Source organism: Phodopus roborovskii, unplaced genomic scaffold (assembly GCF_943737965.1).
Source record: "Phodopus roborovskii unplaced genomic scaffold, PHOROB, whole genome shotgun sequence".
Classification (NCBI taxonomy): domain Eukaryota; kingdom Metazoa; phylum Chordata; class Mammalia; order Rodentia; family Cricetidae; genus Phodopus; species Phodopus roborovskii.
In genome coordinates, this window is record NW_026126511.1 from 18,969,554 (window position 1) to 18,991,926 (window position 22,373).

The 22,373-nt window shown below is 39.4% G+C and overlaps 1 protein-coding gene across 3 annotated transcripts in view; it reads left to right on the forward strand.

The window, feature by feature from the left end:
- The window catches only part of Klf12 (KLF transcription factor 12), a 397,981-nt gene that overhangs the window by 253,199 nt on the left and 122,409 nt on the right, over positions 1–22,373 (forward strand). The window lies entirely within an intron of this gene.

Consider the following 22,373-nt stretch of genomic DNA (forward strand, 5'->3'; position numbering starts at 1 on the left):
AGTTTTGATATCTTAATTTACAAAATAATGCTTCCCTTAAATGGTGAAATGGGAGGGTCAGCCTGTGAACAGTAAAAGTACGTATGAGATGAAAGTTCATGAATCCCTTACGCACATTGGTCATTGTGAGTGTTTCGAGGTAAATAAGGATTTTTTTTTTTTGGTTGTTCAAACTTGAACTTTGTAGATGACTAATGTAAAATGTCTTGAGGGTGGATTGCCTAAGACCTAGACACTTATTTCTGAATGTCTTTTAAATTAGGTTGATATTAAATTGATTAAGCCAGGCATGGTGGAATGTCTATTTAATCACAGCACTTTATATCCTGATATACAGGCAGCAGAGAGAGATACAAGGACTAGCATGGGATTTTGAAACCTCTAAGCGCAGCAAGGCCACATCTCCTAACCCTTCTAACCTACCCTGACTTTTCCATTCCCTATGACTCAGGGTTCAAATATCTGAGCCTATGGGGTCATCCTCCCCCAGACCACCATCACCTGTAACAAGATGAGACGTTTATGTAAAATTTCATAAAGATCGGGTTTTTAACCATCTTCAAATTTGGTTACTATGGTTTTTAAATAACAGATTGAGTTACAATGGAAATATTTCAAAATACACTATGAAGGGTCTCTAGGTTTTGGAAAATAAGAAGATACTTTGTCATATTCTCATGTGATAATATTTAGTTATTTCATTAATTGTGATAGTTAAACAGCTGTATCTGGAGTTACCTTCTACTTATAAGTTATTGCTTTATGCAGAGTTTTAATAGGAAAAACATTGTAAATCCCATGTCTTTATTCTCTCCTACACAGAAATCTAAGCACTAAGCTGGCCCTCCTTGCAAATATAAAATCCCATACTGTTGACTTACTCCCTGTGATGCTGAGTGCATACTTGTGTATTCAGAGGCTAGACACAATGCTAGAATCAGACTTTCCCAATATTGCTTTTTGCTTTGACACCATGTTCCTATTGGAACCCATGATTAAAACATGATCGATGAATGCATAAACCACTGTCTTCTCATAAAATTCTAGGAAACATGGTTGTTTTGCTTCTGGTAAAAGGAAGGATTCAATATTGAAAAAATGATATATGATTGAAAACTTGGCAGAATGTTTATAAACATCTATATAGAGCTGTATGTTCACCAGTAGAAGTTATTACTTTATCAATATTAAATTTCTTCATAGCACTCAAATAAGTTTCACCTTCCCTCTTTAACAAAGTTAAAAATCTCCTGATTCAGGAATTTCAGTTTGCATGCTTGAGGAGTAGACATTCCCTGCTTTATCTAACAATGTCTATTGCCAAGGCCCACGTGGCTTGGGTTCTAGCACCCTGCCTAGGGTGAAAAGGGAATGAAGAAAAGGACCAGGTTGGGTTTTTCTACCACTACTAACCTGGCCTCAGCATGCTTATTATGTCCAATCCAGGGGCTAGTTAGACTCAGTCTGTAGACATCCTGGAGGAGGAAGACACAGTTGCTCATCCATACACACTGACCAATTTTTCATAAAAACTCATACTCAAACTCCCTAAGGAAAGTTTGGCCAGTCTTCTTATTCTAAGCCTATATGGGTAACAGCTTAACCAGTGTCCCAGGAGTTGATTTCTCTTGGAGTCTGTAACATGGATGTGTCCATGTCAAAGTACACAGTCACTGACTCACAGAAGAGGAAATCAATCTCAGCAAACTCTGGACAGAAAAAGTAAAAGAAAGGTGTGTGTGGTGGGGGGAGGGAGGGTTAAGGTGTTTTTAATGGATTATTTTCATGCTGAACCCTTTTATTATTATGTTATTGAAAAATAACATCCTAAATGGCTTCTAAAACAGATACTTGTTTCACTTATTATCCAGACATATAGGTATAAATTTGTAAGAATTAGCATTTAACAAGTAATGAGGCACACACACTCACACACACACACACACACACACACACAGAGTATAATTCTGTATATGTGCCCATGTGTCCATGGTAGACTCCACTGTCTCTGATTTTTAATCACATATGTGTGTCCATGTTACAGTCTAGTCATTCTGCAATGCCACTTAATGGAAATATCACTATCTTTATTAAATTCATTTGTAAATATTTTAATATTGATCATGAGCTTTTTATATAATTTGGACTTACTAATTATCAAAAGACATACCTTTTATTTGTCATTATCATTTCATGGAGTGGATTCTTGTAATTAGATATAACATGTTAAATATATACATATATATGTATATGTATAAAATTTAATTTTCTGGAAAATGTATATTTCAGGAGCTCTTTGAGATTCATGCTGTCATTTGTTCTCTATGTGTGTTTATTAATTAGTTTCATGTGGTATATTTTATTTGTTTATTTTATATCATGAGTAAAAATGTATTCAATTATAAGTCCAGTGGACTATTCTATGTAGTTTAAGATAACAGGTATAAGAGGTAAAATTGCTATTTCTCTCACTTGCAACTACAGAAAATTATTGTCTCAATCCTCATTTTTATCAGTGGAAAAATAGGGCTTGTAGCATGATCTATCTTAGAATTTCATAGAAGAACATATTACAGATACCTATTGACCAAGTGTCAGTAAACGACTATATTTCATCATTTTTACTTTTCTCCTAAATATTGTAAACAAAAATCAACATTTCCTTTTCATCCCCTAATAAAACAGAAAGTTGATGGTGATGGTGGTATGAGAGACTGAACTTGTTGAATTAAAAATCAGCTGTAGGAGGAGGGTTTGGTACTTCTCAAAGCTGCTGACACAGCAATGATAAGGTATGACAGATTAGTGTAGAAATTTTCTGGAAACATCTCATTTTTAAATTTTATTACTTCATATTAAGTTTTTATAATCACCATATTCTACAAATATTGCTATAGCATTTTATAACATTTTATTGTTTAACTGACTAACTGGAGGACCGTAAAACTGTCTAATGGAAAGGTTTGCCTACCTCACAGAATGAGGAAAGGAAAGGGCATTTGGGTAATCTTTCAGATTTTATTTTACACATATGTAGCTGCATACTGAACAGGCACTGAAATGGCTAATAAAGGGGGGCTTCTATATTACCTACTCACTTAGGACTTGTATACTTGGTGTGGACATACAAAAGAAAAATACCCTAAAGGAGTTCATTTTCCAAAAGAGTAATATAAAAAGTATAAAATGTCACTTGCATAAATTTGGTGAATTTGCCGGGTAATTGCTTTTGAGATTGGCATAACATGTAAGCACTGTGACAAAGAAGAAGAGCCTACACATGTGAATATACATGTCCATACAAAAAACCTCATGTATCCTGTGGCTTGAATGATGTGTTCATGCAAGTGTCTACTAAACATCTCTCAGAAATAGACATTATTGCCACTCAGGATACAGGGATAAACAGAGTTGGGACTATTTCTCACACTGCTTCCTGGTCTATCCATCCTGAAGCTCATGGAACACTTGTAGCTTAGGGCAGCTAGGAATGAAGCCTAACACAAAATTGAAAGCATACTTAAAACACTAAGCTGTTGTTTACAATTCCTTGTAACTGAATTGTATATCATTTAGCATGAATTTTACAGAAGACACCAACACATCGCAGTGTTAAAAGGCTGGATGTAACTTCAAGTCTGATGGATAATACCAAATTAAAGAAATCCTAGATATGAATACTCATTAATTTTGGATAGATCTGGACAAAAGTTTACACAATGTCAGTGACTTGTCCAATAAGAAAATAATTAGAATTATAAGCAAAGAAAATTGTATTTGACCAAAAAGTATTGTTATATAGCACAGTTATATATGGAAAGAAGAAATGTCTTGACTATGATTCTACATAAAAAGATAGAGGTCATGGTTTGAGAAAGGAATGAGATAAAATGCCAACCAAGAATGCTTTAACAAGACCAAGAGGCCTTGAAAATATTTTCTGATGAAACCAGAGCCCCAACTTGTTATGAGTAGGTTTTTCCTTGTCGGTCTGGGCCCACTGCTGCACCAGAGACACAGAGACACTCTATTAGATATAAAGCTGTAGGCCAGTTACTAGTTTCTTACTAGCTAGGTCTGTCTTAAATATTAACCCATTTCTACTAATATAAGTATTTCCACGTGGTCTTATCTTACCGGAGAGAGGGGCTGGCATTCTTCTCCCCATCCTCCATCTTGAATCTCCTCCCTACTACTTCCTCCCTCCTCCTCGTCTCCTAGTCCTGCCTGTCTTGCTTTCCTGTTGGCCAACAGTGCTTTATTCATTAACCAATATGAGAAACATATTTACAGAATGACATCTCCCATCATCAACTTATCCAAGTAGCAAGGGTAATGGCCTAGAGGAATGAAAAGTGTCAGCTAGTCCAAAGTACACAGACATCACAGTGGGACATGGGATGGAATGTAAAACAGGAAGAAAGCTGGAAAAATGTTCTGAGAGGTACAGTTAACAGACATAACTTAGAAAAGAGCTGTGAGTGCAAATAGTAAGAGGCCTGCTGAGGACAAACCATCCAGTGTGAGGCAGAGAGATCTACAACACAGCCATGCAGGAGAGGGTTTGGTTAATGTAGAAGCTACAGCCCTCAAGAAGTTGTCTTTAAATAATAACTCTATGAAAACTTGTGATATATTTACCATGGAACTTTCGTTATTTTGTTTGTAGCTACTTAGTGGCAGAAGCTCATCTAGCATTACAGTAAATCAGAGGCAAGGTTGTGCTTGGGTCAGTTAGTAGCTTGATGGAAATGTTAGGAACCATAAGGAAAGTACAGCTCTCCTCCCTCAGGCTATGAAATGTAAATGTCCTATATGTCAAACACGGTGGTTCCGAGAACAGCAAGGCCATGCTGCACTGAATATGATATTTCAATAGGAAAGGAGATGATCATGTGTCAACCATTGTAAGTATCACAGAGAAACAACAGGACGTGACAGGGTTAGCAAGAAAAGGGTCTGCTATTAGGTATAATCAACCAAACCCATTGAGAAATCACCTGTGCACATAATATCTACAAAAGACATTTCCAAGAGATCCGAAGGCTCAATTGAGCATCACCTGTGTGATGAGGGACAGGGATAACTGCTGTCTGGAGTGGACAAGCAGTGGAAAATGGTAGAGATGAGCCCCAAAGAAAAATCGACGCCAGAATGGGGGTAGTTAGAACCTTAAACCCTAAGATGGCTTTTGTTCTAAAGATAGTCCAAAGCCACAAGAATTTGACATTTGTGCAGAGGTAAGTTGTGATCTTCACTGTTTTGCAACACTCATGGAACCTCTGCATATAGTAGAGAGTGAAATTGGGGAACTGGCCAGGGATAACTGCCATATGGACTGGAAATAGGTTAGAGAAAAGATGGGGAGTAGAAGTAGCCTCAAAACCTGTGGTTGAACTATTGAGCAAATGATGCTGATCTTTCCTAAGATAAGAGTAATGTGGGTAAGAAGGAAATTCCTTTGGAGTATACTCTATTCAACATAACATGCCTGATCTACATTTGAGTAGAATGCTTGAAATGTAGTTGGACAAATGAGCCTGTGGTTCTAAAGGAGGAGTAAATCTGAGAAAATGCATTTGGGAATCCATTAGAGTAAAGGAGGTATTTGTTGCTTAATAATGACTGCCGTGGATCTTGGCCAAAAAAGAAGGACAGGCATGTTGCCAACCTTTCATCTTTAGCATTTATGTTTTTGTGTGTTATGAGTGCCAACGTGTGCATGCATGTGAGTGTGGAGTCCCAAAGTTGACATCAAATGTCTACATTGATCACTCTTCACTATTTATTAAGGTAGGGTCTTTCACTGAACCCAGTGCTAACAGATTCTAGCTAGTCTAAGAAGCCAGGTTGCTCCAGGGTTCCCGTTTCTACCACTCAACCAGGATTATTGGAATTTTGTGGATGGGTTCTGAGGATCCATCTCTGCTCTTTCAAACTTCCATGACAAGGGCTTGCCTACTGAGCCATCTTCCAACCCTTATCCAGCCTTTGGACATTGCGAGGGGACATTGTAAACTAGAAACATGTTGGGTCACATACATAACTACCCTGGGCTGTAAATTGGACACCCTTCAGAGGTTAGGGAGAGGCACCTGAGAAGTCAGGAAGGGAAGAGAGATCCAGCAATGCCAGTCTTCTAGAGAGCTTTGTGGCAAAGCATAAGGACATTGAGGACACTGTGGAAAAAGAGGGTGTTTGACAGAGAGACTTTCCTCTAACTAGTAAATGCTGCCTAGGGACTTAGTGAAAGGAAAGCAGAAAGCTGTAGGTTATAGGTGGAAGATTTCCTTGATGATGAGCAGCATGACCTTAGAGTGAGAAGATGAAGACTGAAATAGGGCCTTGTGCAGAGGGGAGGGGAGGAAAGTGAGATTCAGTCTGTGGAGTGTTTCCCTGACAGGCTGTGGAGATAAGCAATGATACTTAGGGAGACATTCCCACTCTTCATGGAGAGACTTAAAAGGTGGACACAGAATAGCATATCTGTGTGCTCTCAAGAATAATCCACTAGAGAGTTTAAAACAGATAATTGTGGCTGAGTTTGTGGAAGGAAGAATTGTAAGAACAAAGTATTTAGTTGCATGTGAGGGCTTCTCTTATTTTGAGGAGTGACCTGTATTTCATAGTAATTAATTTGTATTCTAGCATTGATTTGTTGTATTGACAAAATTGTTTGGACAATGATTTATAATGAAAAATTAGAGAAAATGTAAAAGCAGATGATAATTATCTATGATTGAAAAGGAAAAAAACATAACAATAAAAGTTGAGCACAGGTTCCACTAATAATTACAATTGTAAAGTATAAAAGTACTTTATACTTTACAAAAAGTACATTATAAAAGTAATGACCTGGGATTGTCAATGCAAGGCAAACAAAAGTTAAATAAACTTTGGTCTCTATTGATAATTTTGAAAATGATACCAGGACCAATGTAACTAGAAATCAGATATTTTCATCACTACCTTTTGGGGTACACGCAGTAGTTCAAAGCAGGCAATAAACCCCAAATAACTTACTCTAATTTTCTAAAGGCATTCAGCATTTTACTATTAATAGGTATCCACATTGTAGAATTCAAAATAATTAAAGGGAAATGTCATGACCAGTTTCAGAAAACTCAGGTAAGATGCTAAAGAACACACACTTTTCTCCAATAGGTGAGTTGGTTCTTTCTCCTTCTCTTGAAAGGAATGGGTGACTTTGATGCCCAAGAACAAGAGAAGGGTGTGATTAGCCAGTGGCTCTGAAAGGAACAAGGCCTGACGTGGCCCATTGAAGCTGGGGGATGGGGTGGGTGTAGGGTGTACCTATCACAGTTAGATGATTTTCTTTCCTGAGTACTTTCCCCTTCTTCTTTATTATCTTACCCAGATTGCTAGATATGACTGTGTCCCTCCCCATTAACAACTTCTCCCTGGCCCCGCCCAGCACTAAGTAGTGTGTGTGATTGTGGAAATAGGCCACATAGAAGGAAGGAATCCAACTCGATTTTCCTACAGCCCTTTTAAAACCAACACCAGAATCTACCAGAATTCCACAAAACATCATTTATTCCATGATTTCGGAACTAGTGTGACATTTGAAGACATAACAGTGTGGCCCCTAAGTACATTTTTCATGTTTTTCAACATATGATGAGATCCTGGAGAGCAAAATGTATTTTCCTGAAATGGCTGACTAGAGAGAGTTGATCCTGCCACTAAGAAGCCACACCACTTTGGATGGGCCTTTCCTTTGCTCATTCTACTTTGCTGTGGACACACTAAAGACACCCCCTCCCACCCCCAAAACACCACTTACATTCAGAGAAAGCATTGAGGGCTTTCAGAGGGCCATGGCCACAGGCAAATTTGTGATACTCACCTCTCACCCGCCATTTTCCTCCTGCAGGCTGTTGATTTTCTCAGCAACCTGCAGGAAGAAGCCTCACGTCTAATTTTAGAAACCTGCCATTCATATTTGTGAAAGGAAATCTGGGCATCCAAGTGATGGCTGTAACGCGTGTTAGGCTGGCTGATCCTGGCTCCCAGCACACTGAGTACTCACCATTTCATATTTCAGGGTGTAGTTACATTGTGTCTCTGTTGTCAACCAACCACCTGTTGACATTGGTCCCTTGTCTCAGGTCATAGTTCTTGTCATACACTTGCTTCTCCTGTCCACCTTACACACGACTGTCATCTTTTAGTTCACCATTCAGTGGAATCCTGGCGTCATCTGTCCATAGGACCAGAATAGTCCCAGGCAGCTGACCTGTGCTTATGTGTACAGTTGGCTTCTCAGTGAATGCTGCTATCTCCTCATTTGATAAATGACTTCTGCTTACACTATTTATATATGTAGTAGCTAATAGGTATAGACTTATAAACATAGACTTCTGTGTTAAGTGTGACCTGGATTTGTGTCAGTAAACCGAGTAGTTCTGTCCCTTAGCTTATGCTTTAATGTTCTTTATTGGGAAATGTGCCTGGAGTCATACTGTCCTTCAGTTTATTATCCTTAGAGACTTTGAAAGACTGGAGTGTTTCACTATCTCCAGTGTCAAACAAAGGCCAGAACTTATTAAACAGTGAGAGGAAGGTGACAAGTCTGTGTTCATGAAAAATTTAACTAGGAGCTCAGAATGCTATATTCTCTTTGGGTCAATTGGTGATTCTTTGCTCTTTTTAAACCTGAGTTTCAATGCTGAATTAACTTAACATTTTTTTTAAATGTCTGGGTATGCACATAAGGTTGAATAGATTCCATCAAAAAGTTGGCATCTTGTGCTCTTGTTTATTGGAAAACTCTCCAATCCGTCAGTTCAATTGCTTCATCGTGCACAGGCTGGCTTAGTTCTGAGAGTCAATGATCATAAGTGGCTCAAAAAGGTGACATAAGCTGTCTGTATCGCTTTAGAGATTAGTAGAAAAGACCAACCTTTGGGTGAGCTGTGGGCACACTGTATAATGCCAGCAAGTTATTTTGATTGGCTTCCCAGTTTTCTAAGTTAATTCAACAATACAAGCACAAAACAGGGACAAGATAGAAAGGAACCAGAAGTTCCTCGGGGTGGTCTGCTTGAAGAGGTGAATGTTACAAAAGACTGATGATAGACAAATCTATTTACAAGGTAAAATAGCACAAGCTGGAGGTTGACAAAATAGACTTCAGATTCACTCTGTTATAAGGTATTATGAAGAGCTATTAAACAAAATAGCCCTACATACCATTCTTATTTGCCCAGAACATGCTTCTTTTATGAAAAAGAGTTCTAATTCACGTTTAAATAGATTACTGCCTAGAATGTCATCTTACACTAATATAGTATTCAAGTGGGATCTTTATTTCTCTCCTACCTGGCAAATTTCCTCTGAATACAGAATATTAGACACTCAATTTTTATAAGAAAATATTACTAAATATAACCTTCTGATTTTACATAGTCTAGGTAGTGCTATGTACTATAGGAATTCTATTTCCTTAACAGATGTCACAATTTATAGAACTATTTTGATATTTGGACACCTCGACTTGTTACAAGAAATCTATATGTATTATTTGGCAAATAGACACATGCTTAGCAGTTGACTCAATGACATATAAGGCCATATAAGAACAAACTTGAGCAGAGAGGCTCTACTATTCGAGAGGTGAACTTCCTCTGAGAATCACCTCAAACAATGTTTGAAATTGGCTTCTTAATAATTTAGAGCTCATGGCTGGTGCTTTGTGTCCCTTACCTTTTCTGGTTCCCTTTATAATTCTTTTCTGAGCTATGTTTCTATTGTCTAAGCTCTTTCAGTCAGTTTCTACTATGTTACTATTGTCTAAGCTCTTTCATTCACTTTCCTCTTCGTAAGGGAGAACTGATGAAGTGATATATTAATTGCATTCTTTAGAAAAAGGATGTAATTGATAGCAGTCCGTCTGTTAGTGACAGGAATGGTGGCAGTTTTCCACGCTGTGATCAAACACTTCATTCTTTTCCAGCCACCATTGTGTGGGGTGAATATTACTTTGATCATTGGCCAATTATGGCTTTTATAATTAGATGGCTTCACCACCTTTTGTTCACCTAACTATTAGCCTATTTGTTCAACTTATATGCCACTTTTATGGTACCAGTGTCCTTCACTAGTAAGTAACAAGGAAAGTTCATTTAAAAAGAAACACCTCTAAAATAGTGGTTGCAGTACTGAAATGGTGCTGTCCACATTGCGAGCCTTTCCTGCTGGGAAAACATGAAATAAACTGAAAATGGTGATTATAAAGTAAAATAGAATAGAATGTGTTAAAAATAATTCTGAGAACATATCCCTAGTAAGTATTAATTCATGAAATGCACTGACTAACCTGTTGATTTACATGCATGTGGATGTGTTATTGGGACCTCCGCTTTGTGTGTGTGTGTGTGTGTGCGCATGTGCATGTGTGTGCAGGTGTGTGCGCGTGTGTGTGTGTGCATGCATGTGCATGTCTGTGCATGTGTGTGTGTGTATGTGTGTGTTTGTGTGTATGCGTGCATGTGCATGTGTGCATGTGTGTGTGTGTTTGTGTGTGTGTGCGTGCATGTGCGCGCATGTGTGTGTGTATGTGTGCATGTGTGTGTGTCTCTGTGTGGGTCTGTGTGTCTGTGTACTGAGTCAGAATGATGTAGCGGTGTTGGTGGCATTTGTGTCCTGTCCTTGCTGGAATATGTGTGTCTCACTGTGGTACCAGTGTTTGAAAAATACTCTTTGGGGACTTTTCTCTATTTTCTCTTCCTCTTAGTTCCCTTTTCCTTCCTGCATCCTTTACCATATATACATCTGGGATTGGGTGTGGATATGGGCCAGTGTCTTATGAAACCTAGACTGACTCCTGGACACAAACTCTTCCTGTAACAGAGGAAGGCCCCAAACTGCTAATCATCCTACCTCCACCTCCTGAGTACTAAGATTACAGGCCAGTCCCATCATGCTTGGCCACTGTAGATGTTGTTTTTGTTTTTGTTTGGTTTTTGGTTTTTGTTTGTTTCTCCCTGAGGTGTCTAACAGAGTTCTTCATAGAAAGGTACAGGTTGTGAAATAACAATTTAAGCTATACTTCTTCCTGTTTCTCCAATGCTGTGTAGGATACCAGCACAAGCTCAGTAGATATTTATAAAAGAGATATGTAAACATCAAAATAAATCAGTATAATTTGCAGTATATGCTGTGATGAGGTATGAAGGAATTCTGTGGCCAGTATTGACCCTACAGTACAAAACTTCAAACCCCAAACCAAAGAGAACTCTTCCTTTGTATGAATTAGAAAGAGACTCAACATAAATGCCAGGCAACCCACCCCAGTCTATTGCCCATCCACTAAACATGCCTTGTTTTCCAGCTCTATGGGTAGCTTTTCTTGATGTTGGCTCTCCTTTGTCCATGCAGAAAAGAGTCTTGCCCAAAGTATTGGTTCAATGTGCCTTTTCAGTGGGGGTACATACCAAATTGTACAGGCTCTTCAATGTTCTTTCTCCCTCCATAACTTCTTCTCTCCATGTCTCAAAGCCTTATGCAGTGTGTGGCAAACATTAAAAACTTACAAGTATTTGCAGAACATATTTCTGTCATCCTCAAGACTTTGACTTCTTATGCCAATGAAACCTCAGAGTCCTTTTGGTTCTTGAGTATATATTGTTTTTGGACTATCCTTGAGTTCCTTTTATTCAGTAGTACTCAGTATGAAGAAATAATATTTATAGATTTCCTCTTCGTGATCTTGACCTCCATGGCTCATGAAGGGGAAATCTACAAAGAGAGCTGAATGAGACTTGTGGGAACTCACAAACTCTAGACTGACAGCTGTGGAGCCTCCCTGGGACAAAAGTAGGACCTCTGATTATGTGATACAATTTTGTAGCTTGGGATATCTGAGGGACCACTGACCACCAGACCAGTATCTATCCCTGGTCCATGAGCTGGCTTGTGGAAGCCCATTCCCTAGAGTAGGATGCCATGCTTAGCCTTAATGTAGAGGGGATAGAGGCTTGGTCTTCCTCAATTCAATGAACCAGGCTTTGTTGATCCCCCATGGGGAGCCCTTACTCTGTGAGAGGAGTAGATGGAGGATGGGCTGGGGCAAGGGAGGTGAGGGAGGATGGAGGAGAGGTGGGAGGGAGATATGTGGTTGAAATGCAAAATGAAATAAAAAAAATAAACTAAAAAATCATTTTGATACTATTTTATAGATAATTGACATAATACAGATTTTAATAGTTTCTGGAATCAAACTCGTGTGAGTGAGAACTATTCTGAAGGTTTCAAAGGAGTCATAATGAAAGAACGGCTGTGTGGAAATTATAGTCAGTCCTCATCTATTCGTTTGCTTAGTAAAATATTTAACTGTTGACCTGGGATGAAGAGGTTTTAATTAGTCCTACATAATTAATAGAATCAACGATATATCTTGTGTGATATATATAATAGTTATACCAATTTCATTTCCCAGTCAGGGTGAAAAAAATTATGCCTCCTCCCATACTACAGTTAACAGCATCAGCATTGTGCCATCATAAAAATCTGGAAACTGTGGAGTATGGATAATCCCACCATAAACTGTAATAAAAATTACCCTTCCAGACTCAATATTCTCTCCATTAAGTTCATAGACACTGTCTCTTTGTACATAAAGTTTTATGAAATAAATCGACCGGTCCGCCTATCTTTACCAGATAGCAAGCTGTTTTGATTTAAAAGCTGATGATGGTACAATCAGTTTTTCCGTGTTTGTAGTGCATGTTAAAAACATAAATTTCCCTTAACAAACCTTTAGTCGAAGGGAACTGCTCCTCTTCCTTGCACCCTGCATTTAAGTGTCTCTTTCTGAGAAAGAATCAATGGTGTATTTACCGTGGCTGGCCCATTTGTTGTAGCCATAAAAGGAAGATTTGGTTTCCCGGTTCAGATCTCTGGCCTTAAAGGTGTATTAAGCAAAATGAAGCTCAAATCTCAGACAGCTTTGTGGGAATTGTCTGGAAGCTTTCTGTGTTTTTAAGGCATTGTCAGTTTCCTGGTTGTGGCTTTTTTTTTTTTTTTTTTTTTTTTTTTGTCTTCTCTGTGCTGAATCTAAAGGCTTCCCAAATCATCTGTGCTATGGCCGTCGTCAGAAGTGAATGCCTTAAATCAATCCTCTATAAATGCAGGGACCTTTTACACAGAGGAAACCTTCTGGGGCCTCACTCATAAATCCTCCAAGAAGTTACCCTGGAGGGAGCCATCCTGTGCTAATCAGGGTGGAAGAGGTGAAACAGGAAGTGTCAAACTCCAGTGTCAGAGTGAGGAGGAATATGTCAGACCAGGAAGAGAGTGGGGGGCCACACACAAGGTGGAGGGGTGGGATTTTGCTGTTGTGTCGTTTCTAAGGCATTTTCCCATCCATATGCTGCATTTGGTATAAAACATACACTGTCCTACAACCCTAGGAAAGACCCGAGCTCATCACAGCTCCAAAGGCTTTTAACTCTTATATTAGATTTACCTTTTGTACTCTTTGTGACTACAGTTTCCTATCTGTGCCTAATCTAAACAAAGTAAAAAAGGCAAAGGAGAAGTAGGAGAAAGGTGTATTTCCTTATTTTTATAACCCGTGCCCTCTAAAACATGTACTCTATAGATTTTTAGATATTCCCAATAAGAAATTTTAGCGCTTAGGCTACCTTACAGTAAGAAAATATAACTACAGATTTTGAAGTATGAAATCTACTGAGGTTCAATTCTGATTATTTTATGGGAAAGGTAGGCACAGATTAAGAGATCACCTTTTATCTTTTGGGACACTAAGAACACAGGGTGGTGGGCAGTTGAGATGTCAGCATTATTATAATACTAAGGACTGGATTCAGCAGAGCAAAGACTTTCTGGGTGAGAGTAAATAGGGTTACATTCCTTTGTCCTTGGAGATAATACTATACAAGCGCACCGTAATTGCCCTTGAAATAATGGCCACTGATAATGAAGGAATTACTGTCAGTCTATTTGAAGAACTCAGCAAAGTATGAAAAAAATCTTATCAATGTGTTAGTTAAATTATGTAAATAATAACCTCTATTGACTATATGTTCTTTGAGAGTTAAATAATTTATCCTTAAATCCCCCAGTACCTATCATATACATACAAGAAGGTGCTGCCCGCTCTGTGGTTCTACACCTTCAAGGTTCAGTTTATAAGGGGTAGCACCTTGAATTAAATCAGATTGTAAAACACTTCAAAATCATTCCCCCCTGACTTTGGGTTGACACTTAACTGATGAGCTTGAAATATTGAAAGGATGGGTCAGTGTTAAACTCCCAACTCTGTATTTCCCAAAAGAAGGTGCTGCTTAACAGAACATGAACTATTGCATTTCAAAACTGTCTGTGCTTTTGGCTAAGGTTTAAAATTTCTAATGTAGGAAGCACATACCTATAGCTGCAACTGTGCCCACGAATGTGGGAACGCAATGACGCAATCCCACACGGTTATTGATTGACACTGAGTGTGGTACGATGTGCTTTAATTTCTCCAACGTATCTTGCAGCATGAGAACAACAGCCCCAAGATGTAGGTTAACATTTCTAGGTGCAGGGAAATTTTGTCACAGTGTGGTTCACTGAGTTCCAGAGACTGACATCTGTGTCATTTTCAGACATATCTGGCCCCTGCCTGGAGCTCTTTTGAGGAGGAAAATGGACACAAAGGCTCACACATAACACAGACATGACTGTTGTATGTTGCCTCATCCTGATAGTGGTTAGTAAAAAAAAGCTACACACACACACACACACACACACACACACACACACACACACACACACACAAGGGGAAAAGCCCAGACAAAAAAAGACTCAGCCAACATTTAATGTTACTATGTTACTGATACAATTATATTTATTTTTCTTACAATAATGAGTTCAATAAAAATCCTGAACACTAGCCAATAGCTAATCATCATTAGAGCATTACACATTCAGAATCATCCAGCTCATGTGGCAGATGTTTAGAAATGCTTTCTTCAAATTGGAAAATAAATTCTCAAACACATGTGTTTGGATATGGAGACTAGCAAGCTTCGTAATAGGGACTGACATCTTCCGGATCTGATTTCAATGTCATTTCTACATTTTTTTTTTAAACTTCTCATGAAGTAAAAGACCCTGCCTGCTGTCCAGTCCTCAGGCACCACACTTGCACAGTAATAGTACATTTTATTATACTCCTCAAGTCATCGTTTTCACAGAGCATAATCCACTTATCACCTAACAAATGAATGGCGGTTGGTGATGCACTCTGCAGTGGCATTATTGTGCCCATTGGTGTAATCTGCGGTAATCAAGGTAGTATAACCTCCAATTACATGTTTTATTATCTCATTATCTACCGTGAAACTAACGCAACTACTATCAGGCCTGTGTTTTCCTTCCTTGGCCAATTGTGATCATCTTTAACATTAGTCACCATCATAAGCCCTTGGTATTTCAATGATAACTTGAATCAAGCTCTAGTTACATAATGTTGTCTGCTCTGATATTAATTGAAGGCTTTAACTTTCCCTAATTATAAATCTAAGAATGCCAGTGAATTGTTGCTATTTTTCCGCGTTGTGATCTGTATTATAAGCACTGGAAATGCAGTTATTCTTTTTCAGATATCTTTTTTAATTAATTTATTTATTTATTATAACCAAGTCCATTTAAATGAAAACAAACATTTGTAGACAATATTTGGGAATTTGGGCGTTGTTCTTTCCAAACTACTTCCTCCTAGTAAGGGGCGCTGTCATGGGGGATTCTAAGTAAGAGCAAGGGAACACTATCTTATACTCAAGGGAGCAGACCATAGCTTAGTCCAAAAGATACATAAGGAAAACCAGCCTCATTACACTGCCCAGTCAGCATCGGAACTCTTAGTTGTGTACCTGCTCAACCAGTCAGTTTACTTAGAGAGGCTCTCGTGTTTGTAAAGTCCATAATGCAATGCTCACCAAGTACCTGAGCAGGTTAGAATATACTTATCGTGAGACTTCATAGTCTCCCTTCTTTAGGCTTGTATGTATGGCTGTAAGTATACTCATACAAGTTAAGCCATATTTGACATGGATATATGTTCATACAAAAGTATTTTAAAAGAACTGTCACATGTCATAAACTAAAGAGTTAGTTGACTTATTATAAAGTTCTTAAATTGTACATTGAATAAAATTCTTATATTGTACCATTTAAATGAGAAAGGGAGAGCCTGGTCTTGGCTCACACATGTAACCCTCACACATGAGGGTTGGTGGCAGAGTCCAGAGGATCAGGAGTTCAAGACTACCCTAAACTATACACTTAGCTTAAGATCTCTCTTTGGTACATGAGCTTCTGTCACAAATGAAAACATTTCTGTCTGTTACTTCAAAAAATGTGATGGTTATAGTGCCAGCTTATGGTTTTGGTTTCTGTCAGACTCATTTCTTAAAACTAAATAAAAGTTGAGCTACCAAATTAAGACACTGGGGATCAGAAGTATTTGGTTTCCCTTTCTTCACCGAGACAGGGTCTCACCATATAACCCTAGCTTCCCTGGTATGCTCTCTGTGCCCAGGCTGGTCTCAAATTTGTACTAGTGCTCTGAGTTCTAAGATTTCAGGCATACACCATCATCCATGCCTTGAATTTATTGAATTTTTTTAAATTCTTTCCTTAACCATTCACTTTTAGCAGTTTCTCTAGCACACATCCTTTTTTATTTTTAGCTACATGTATTGTGTACAAACGGTCCCCACAGCAAACCCACAGTGAAATGGAAAAGTCACAGCAAAGGAAACAAGCATGGTGAGGCAAGGAATTTACTGAACCTAGGGTTTAAGAACATGCTTTCTTTTCTTTCTCTTGTGGCATCATATTTGAGGTCTCCCTTCCCTGCCTTCCCAAGATACCAAGAAGACTAAATCTTGTGCTTGGGAGATTGGATACTATTTGAATGGCTTTACACGTTAGAGTGATGGTTAAGACTGGCAACGTCAATCTCGTAGGCGGCTGCCCCATGCGCACACATCAGAGGCAATATAAATCGGTTCAGCCACTTTGGAGAACAATTTGGCAGTATGCATGAATTAAATTACTTCGTAATTTTCAGATGTATACCATGACGCAGCTTGTGACAGCGTTGCAAACAGTGAATATTCTGAAAACTTAATTTTCGTTATGAGACTCGATAAATAATAGTGGTTTGTTCAGAAGAATACTCCAATTAATCCGCAGTAGAGTGAAACGGTGAAAAAGAGCAAATAGATCTCACATGCCACACGGAGTGAAGTAAAGCAAATTATAACATGATATTGTCGATTATGTTTTGTTAAAAGAAATGACATAGCTGCCCTTCATTTGTACACATGAAAGATACGACAGAGTTTTAAGCATTGTGATCCATATTAAATGGTTCTTTGGGTATCTTTTTTCACATCAAAGGTAGCTGGATAGATGTCAGGATAAGAGGAAGCAATGCTCTTTACAATTTGGATTCACTACTCAACACAGTTAAAGAGACACCCAGACAGTCCAGAATCCAGGCAGCCAGGGGACCTTAGACACACCGGAAGCATGTCTACACTCCTGACAGCATGGGGAGCCACATGGATTCTAGCGAGACATCTTCACCCTCAGCTCCTTCCTGTTTGGCCTCGGGAGCAACCAGTGCTTAGTGCTAAGACAACTTGGAAGTTTTGTTTGAAAAAAAGGAACTGGATAATGTTGAGAATATAGAGTGGCGTGTGTCCCAAAGGCTAGCCCTACATGGATGCCACTCACTGCTCTTTACCAAGAAAACCTCTATTTTTCTTTTTCTGTTTTTCATTACTGAAGCAAAAGAAAATGGGATCAAACTTCTCTGCTGCTTTACCTCCAAATACAGCAGCGCCCGATAGACTAGCCATTTGCCCGGGAGAGTCCAAAGCTACATTTTCTCTTGTTACCCTGTTTTCAAACACCTTTCGCAAAACCAAGACAAGCTTCACACGAGCTGATGCAAACCTGGAGAGGACATAGGAGAACGGGAAAAGCTGGTGTACACCTCCTCTTCTGTGTTGTTCCAGCCTAGGGCATGATAGGATACAGTGTTCTCAGAGTTCTTGTTGATTGACCTGGTCGCTTCCACCTGAATACAGTACCACCTGGACTCACGCAAAGATCTTCATTAGTCAAGGTTCCATAGAGAAGTAGACCTGATAGAATAAATACATATAATACTTTTTCTTTTTGTTTTTTATTATTTTTTTTAATTTTACATGTTGATCCCAGTTCCCTCTCCCTCTCTCCCCCCTCACATGCACCCTGACCACCCTCCCCTCCCACCCCCCCACCCCATTCCCCATGTAGGGCTATGCTATCCAGGTGGGGTCTAAATACATATAATATTTATTAGAGTTGCTTACAGGCTTTGGTTTGGCTAGCGCAATAATGGCTGTCTCCAGACAAAACATTCAAGAATAAAACAGTAGTTTAGTCAATGGTGCTAGATGTATCAGAGGTTCTTCAAGTATACCTCAGAAGCATAAAGAATTAGACTTCGATACTAATGGAGGGATGATTTGCCACTGAGAACAATGTCAAAAAGGCAAAAAAGCCAGATCTTCCTTCTTTCACACCCTTTATATAGGCTGCCACCAGAAGGTAGGTCACAGACTTAAGGTGGGTCTTCCCATCTCAAATGTGTGGTGTTGGGTCTTGAGATCAGCACCTCTAGTTTGATAGATAGAATCTCTACCTTTGAGGGACACCCCAGGTCTACTTGTTTGTTTGTTAAGGAAATGTTTTGTTGACCTGGTACTTCCTATGTAGTTCAGGCCAGTCTTGAACCCATGGCAGTTCTCTTGTTCCAGTCTCTTAAGCACTGGGATTACAGGTGAGCAGCATCAAAGGAAACTTGCAGCTGTCCCTTTCCTGGTAAGTTAGCCCTTACGTGCCCACATGTTCATTGTGCAGCTTGGAGAAAAGAAACGTAAGGTCAGGGTGATTTCTTTTTAGCTCATTCTTAAGTATTTCTCATATCCCAAACACCTGAAAGCCAGCCATGATTCAATAAGATTCTTGATCTCAGTCAGGGTCTAAGATTTGATTTTACCCCATTCATAAGCCGGAAAATACAGACAGGAGAAAGCAACTACACGAAGGAAGAAAAGTGAATGAAAAGGCTACGGATTGATGACTACTGAAGTCTCCTCTGTGTATTGTAGGTGAAAATGAATTTGCACTCACTTCAAAACCCCTTCATTATTACGTATTGTAACTCTTCTCTGCCTGACGTGGAGGCAGTTTTAAATAAATCAGTTGGAACTGATTGGCTAGGGTTTGACACCACGGTAATGGCTGGCCAGGTACTCAGTGAGTGGGTAAAAGATGAGGCAGTGATGCACAGAGGCCGCTGAACCCATGGATAGTGGAGAAGCCTTCTTACCAGGGAGACTTTGACGAATGCTTTTAGAATCACAAAACCCGGTCTTCTCTAGTTACACTTCAGCTAACATGGGCAGTTTTGAGTCTGGATTCATTTTTTCCCCCACCCACAGCTAAGTTGTTTTAACCATGCCTCATTAGAAAAAAAGGAAACCTTTGTCACTCTTCTGACGATCTAAACAGAATCCAGAGTTTAAGTTGTATTTTAAATAATGAGATTTTATTTTGCTATTTCTAGAAAACAACACCTTTGATAGAACTAGGATATATCAGGAGATGTTGAAAATAATTTCCTGAAAGTAAAGAAAACACTACTAAATTTAAGTTTGCTAAAAAAGTAAAGAGAAATTATGAATGCTATCATTTGTGTCCTGCTCTGGTCTATTCAAACCCCAAAGGTAATATTCTAAGACTTTAGAAAGTTATAGAAGTATAATGATTATAACTTTCTGTAAGTAAATGTTAAATTTAGAATGAGAGCCAGAATGTGATTTCTTAAAAATTGATGTGGATTAGTTTCCTCTATCATCCTGTGGCAGAACTCTCTGATGATCTGCAGTGGCTGTGACCATTTTAATTAGAACCTTACACTCGGCCCATTGTCTTCTCCAGCAACTATTTCTTTTTATGTTACAGGGAGGGTTACAACTTGCATGGTCCCTCTCCCTTCAAGGAAGCAATCAGAATAATAGAAGGTATAACATGAGAGCTGACAATAGGAAGTGCAAAACTGCACAAAAATATGCAAATGCCAAGTAAGGCTTTCTCAGAGGAGTTATTAGATTCTGCTAGAAGGGTGGGGTTTTCCTGGGTGAATTGTGTATGGAAGGAAATAGCGTGAGAAAGAAGGGTTGCAGGGCATGCGTGGTGAGAGCTGGGGAAAGGTTGTGGGGTTAATAATAGAAGATGGGAAACAATCAAGGATTTCAAAGTGAAGAATGTTTTGGGAAAGCCTTATGCTCATTGTTTCCTAGAGAAATCTTATGGATGGCAAATGCATGCAGTGGGACTTTGAGGTTGTTCAGCAGCATGGGTGTGGAGGCTCCAGGAAAAGTTGTAGGTGGAGGCCAGAGCAGTTAGTGACTGGTTTGATGGGACCTTTGAAGTGAGTGCCAGTGTGGAACCTGTCTGGCGATCTCTCCATTGGCGTTAAGAAACACATGAAAGGGTAGGACTTGAGATGCTTTTGAATGTACTGGTGGTAAAATAGTCAGGGGGATGATTGACAGATGACTGGAAGTTCAAAAGTGAGGTAACCGCTGAAAACATAATCCTGAGATTGTATGACACTGTAGAGATGTTATCTCCAAACAGATGGAGAGAACAGGTAATAGAGCCTAAAGGCCAATATGCAGTGAGGATGATGCAGAATGGCCCACAAAATGTAAGACAGATAATCATAAGGACAGAGTCCCAAAATGCTCAGCAGTGCAATGCAAAGTCAACAACTGTCTCAAGAGAGACATCTTTGAAAATGGGAAACCACATGAATTTTGTGGCAATTTCTGCTTAGATCATGGCACTAAAGTGACCAAATAAATGAAAATAAATGAATAATATTTTATTCATAAAACAAGTGGCAACTAGCCCATGCCTTAGTCTGCCCATGCCTTGAGCCACAGGAGGGAGAGGGTTGCAGGAGGAGATTGGGACTGAAAATACAGGAGCAAGCACAGTGCTGAGTGTCATTCAGAGGACCGACAGTATTGCCGTGGAGAAATGGACCCGCACCAGGGAACTATACAAACATTATGAGGTTAATTTTTAGTACAACGCTAGTGGCAGTCATTATGTTGTCAAGTGTACAGTTAGGGATCTGGGGAAAATGAATAAAATTGCATATTATATCCACATAGTAGCAACATCTCAATATGTACAGAATTGATGGGGTGTTTATGTCTTCATGTGGGTTTTCCGTGCACACTCACAGCGCCTGTAAAGGCAGAGATGCAGAAACAGCAAAAATGAAGGGAGTGAGAAGCCAGGAAACATAGGATCCTGGTAAATAGGCTGGGACTCTGGAGGGCTGGTGCTCATCTTGGCGCTCACTGTTCCTGTGAGCCAAGCTTTGTTCAGATTGTTCTCTCATCCAACGTCGTGAAGCACTAGGAAAGTAAGGCATGTATTTGAGCAACTCCTATTTGACAGCAAAGGTCATTTGTACAAAAGCAGCATGAAGACCATACTTCATAGCACATGCAAACAGCCAGAGTTTAACAGGGTGCCCTGTGCAGCCAGTGTGAAGTAGTGACTAAAGAAGAAATGATTAGCACAGTTTTCCCAAGAACATTAAATTGGCACTGACGATGCCCCCCGCAGGGGGGCGGGAAGGCCTGTGTCCATGCACAGCAAGCTGAGATTCTTAGCAGAGACCATATAATCCTTGACTTCTCTCTTCAACTCAGTACACTCCAGTGACTCTTAGCCAGAACAACCTCCCAGCATGCACACACATACACACAAAACACACACACACAAATCACACACACACACATACACATACATACACAAACAAATACTCACAGACACACACATATATACACACACACTTACACACACATACATACACACACACAAAAATACACACACGAATACACACACATGCACATGTACCTACACACACAAACACACAAAAACCCCACACACGTACACACACATACACACAAAAATCACACACATATACACACAGATACACACACACAGAGATATACACACACACAGATACACACACACACACAGAAAACACACAGATACACACACACACACACACACACACACAGATACATACACACACACAATTCCCTCTTCCTTGGTCCACTTCTCTCCTTTGTTAGCTCCAGTTTCATCCTGCCCCCAACAGGAATCCCAGGCATCTAGATGCCACAGCCAGCTCAGAGCCTTGCCTCTGTTGTTTAATGTTCTTGTCCTGACCCTTCCCCACAAATGGA